Genomic DNA, 4,101 nt, shown 5'->3' on the forward strand with positions numbered 1-4,101 from the left:
TCAATCGCCCCTTTATTTTAAACCTAAAGGGGGATCGCTGTGTTTCAAATTCCTCATTTTCCGCCAAATACGTTAATCAGTTTCCAAAACTTCCACACATCTTCTCTTCAGATGTTACAGTTTTCAAATTTTCCACACATCATCTCTTCACTTCTCTTCTACCACCTGCAACCCCAAGGTCAGTTAATGGTTTCATATGTGGTGTGGTATTATGTGTCGTTACCCTTTTTGCCTAATGGTTTTTAAACTTTCTTTGTAGGTACAAATGGAGAATAAACAACCAGACGACGACAGAAAACCTAATCGGTGGAACGATCACCAGTAAGTAATTTCTATGTTTTTTCGTTTTCATGTTGTTCAGCAAATTGTTAATCGACCAAATTATTTAGAGGTGGCAAAACGGGTCATTGCAAAAAAAGAACTTTTACTGCCCCGGGTCAAGATCGGTAATCCTAAAAGAATGGTTATTTAGGTACAGAACAAGATTGCCCCCTCTATTCAAAATGACATTCATACATCTAGAGTTTGTTATTGCCCATAGATTATGTCTTTAGCTACGTTCCTTTATAAGATTATACATGATCAAATAAATATGAAGACTCTTACATGCTATCACATAATAGTGCTCTCAAGTTAATATTTGTGATAGAACTGTATGATTAACATTTCAAACAATTTGGCACTTTGTTCATAACAGCATACATGTGAAAATAGCATAAAAAAGAAGTGCTCACAAAACAGTATAAAGTATGACACTCTAATTGATAGAAAGTGTTCTATTCACTATTTTCTCTAAACTTAAGTGTTTTCCTGTTCGTTTTTGCAAGTATATTGACTCTGTTGAAACTTAATTACAATAGCCTGGGATGAAAATTACAAAGAAAAATGCAATTTAAACAAATGTTCAATGTAATTGGCTATATATTAGAAAACAATTTCATTCAAGTAACCTGCTTGCTCATGTGAATCAAACATATCCAACTAAACAACCCTTTTTTTTTTGCAAAATAGTAAAATAGGACATCAATCAATCTTTGATTCCAAAAGCATCATCCATGCTTTTTTTTCTTTTGCAAATATAAATTTTTAAAAATCAACCCATAACCCGTCAAGCTCATTGGTATATAAAAATTCTTACGAACATATTTCAATTGCATAATAGTCTTGATTTGCTTCCGTTTTTGAAATGGTTGTTATATGAATGCTATCAACATCCTTGTAAAAAATCCTTATTATTTTGGTGTTCTATTTTATATTGAAGTTCTGCATATGCTAGGGTATTTACCTTCGGAATCTGCCTCATCTTGGTATATTTATAACTTGGTAACTTTGTAAAAAGGCAGTTTCTAATTTAATTTATTAAAATATTTAACTATAAAGGTCAACAATGGTGGATCTTACCATTACCTCTCTTAATCAATTGAATGTAACCAAGACAGACGTGACTATTAAAGTTCGCATAGTCAAGCTTTGGAAGCTACTATCATTTAAAGTGAAGAATGCTATTCATGTTGTAGAATTGATCCTCGTGGATGAGGAGGTAATTTATAAATTTATAACATATTCATTTATATTAATTTTATATTGTAGGTTACACCATAAAACTTTATATTTTTTTGATAGGGTTCCAAAATTCAAGCAAGTATGGCCGGTAATTATCTCGTAAAGTATGGAAAACTACTTCAAGAAAAACGTTGTGTCTTGGTTACTAAGTTTGAAATTGGCGACAACCTATCTCTGTACCGCCCGACTAACCATCCACATAAACTGTTTTTCAATTTCACTACCGACATCATGAATTGTGATGACTTTGGTGGATCAATTCATGGATTCTCTTTTACTTCTTTTGATGTTCTTCGCAATCGAGCTATTCCACTAGACTCTCCTGTTGGTAAGTGCATATTCATTTGATGTTTAGTAACAAATCTATTTTACTTATATTACTCCCGTTCTATTTTACTAATTATTTTTTTGTTTCTTTATAGATATAATTGGTTACGTTGATGGTTGGTTTCCTATGATTGATCATACAAGCAGAAATGGCAAACTGAACAAAAAAATAAGCTTACAACTTCGTGATCTAGAGTTACATATAATTTTTTTTTTGGAATTTTTTTATACATTGATCAATTACGTCACATTTTATAAATTTTTTTTTGAATAGATACCTTAATGTTTATGTCACTTTGTGGGGAGATTATGCGGTGCAAATGTCAAAGCTTATGGAAAACAATCCGAGTGATGTTTTTGTGATACTGCAGTTTGGAAGATATACCTTTCATGAAGGTTTTTTACTTATTTAATAACCTTATCTTGCTCATTAATATTCTATATAATTTTGCATAACTTTTTTATATATTTTTTTTTCTTAACTATCTAGGTAAGGCATATATCTCCAGTTCTTTTCAAAACAACACATTGTATTCTTTTCAAAACAATACATTGTATCTGAACGAAAGCATTGATAATTTAATTGATTTCCAAAAGAGGTAATGTATACAGGTTTTTTTTGGAAATTTATTTGTTTGATTTTATTATTTTATGTCACAACTTTTTAAGTTTTCATAATTTATTGACCAATTATATTTTTTAATCATATCAAGGTTACTTGAAAGAAAATCGGATCTCGGTTCTTCAGGCCGTCCTTTGGGTTGGCAAAAGTATTCATGATGATTTTTTTGCTTGAAACTGAGTTCAAAAACATAGATGAGGTTAATAAAATCGAACAGGAAAAGAATTTGATTGTGCTTGGTACAGTCATAAGTTTCCCTCCTGGTGTTGAGTGGTATTACAATTATTGTAAAGATTGTATGAAGAAGGTTACTGTTTTGTATTTTATAAGTGATGGTGATGATGGATTAGATTTAAGTGAGGACAAACAGACCATTTGATGCATAAATGATGTTTGCAATGAAATAGGTGTTTCTGTGGTTCCCAGGTAAATTCGTAACCTTATCATAACTTTAACAATTTTATACTTTAGAATGTATAAGTTAACTTCTTTTATTAATTTGTTTTAGGTTGAAACTTCAAATTAGGATACAAGATGGTACCGGTATTGCATCTCTAACTTTGTTAGACCATGTAGCTCGAAAATTACTTGGAAAGAGTGCTCAAGAGTTGGTTGATAAGTTTGTTGATGTATGTGTTTTGGTTTTACTGTTTCCCCATTTATTTTTAATTTATAAAAACTCACACCTTACCACTGTTTTTATATCTTTTGTTTTTTATATAGGGTGGAATGGATAATTTGCTCCCTGATGAAATTAGTAATTTGGTTGGCAAAAAGATGGCGTTTAAGATTGAGATTTCTCACTTTAACGTGAAGAATAACTACAAGTCATTCACTGTCAAAAGATTTTCTGATGATCCCGCAATAATTTCTCAGCTTGAATCAAAGTTAGGGATTGACCATGTAATTATCTAACCTTTTTTATACTAAGTCGTTACAGTTATACCGTATTGGACCTACATTCTTGCTTCATCAATTTTAACACTCCTTTATTTGTTTACCAACTGTAGGTTGACCTTTCAAACTCGGTGAATATCACATTTGATGATTTTGAAAGTACTGAAACTGTCGATCTGAAGGTATTTTTTCTAAACAAACTATTTGATAAAACCTATTTATTCTTTTGCTTTCATATTTAGAATTACGTATTACGGATTGTGATTAGCGAATAGCAAATATTGTTTACAATAATATATTATCTTCATATCAATATTAAGGATGATATCCCGATATCACTGATTGGTTCAAGCAATGGATCAATATCTGCTGCTGCAAAAAGTACTGAAACATAAGGCTACATTCTGAGCTGAAGCGTAATCTTGTGGACTCATATGATCATGACGAATCAGCAACAAAAGCTCCTTTAGCTTGCAATACATTTTGTTTCTATTGTTTTATCAGTCCTTTTTTTTGTAACTCTACATTTCTATTTCAGGTTTTCTATTTAAATTATATTTCAATACTTATAGCAAAGAGAAGCGCAAGACGAGAAAACATACTATTTACTCGAAGGTATTGTTAGTGCATACATCTGTCGACTTTGTCTTGTATCGAGTCTTGTACTAGGATTGTTAGATCAGGGTATGTGG

The 4,101-nt window shown here is 31.2% G+C and overlaps 1 long non-coding RNA gene across 1 annotated transcript; it reads left to right on the forward strand.

Moving 5' to 3' along the window:
* Window positions 1–2,423: 2,423 nt before the first annotated feature.
* LOC110927565 lies at window positions 2,424–3,881 on the forward strand. Its single transcript, XR_002585726.1, has 6 exons — window positions 2,424–2,489; window positions 2,604–2,938; window positions 3,021–3,141; window positions 3,236–3,415; window positions 3,523–3,591; window positions 3,730–3,881. It is a non-coding gene; the product is annotated as an uncharacterized LOC110927565 (long non-coding RNA).
* The last annotated feature ends 220 nt before the right edge of the window (window positions 3,882–4,101 follow it).

Source organism: Helianthus annuus, chromosome 3 (genome assembly GCF_002127325.2).
Source record: "Helianthus annuus cultivar XRQ/B chromosome 3, HanXRQr2.0-SUNRISE, whole genome shotgun sequence".
Taxonomy (NCBI): Eukaryota; Viridiplantae; Streptophyta; class Magnoliopsida; order Asterales; family Asteraceae; genus Helianthus; species Helianthus annuus.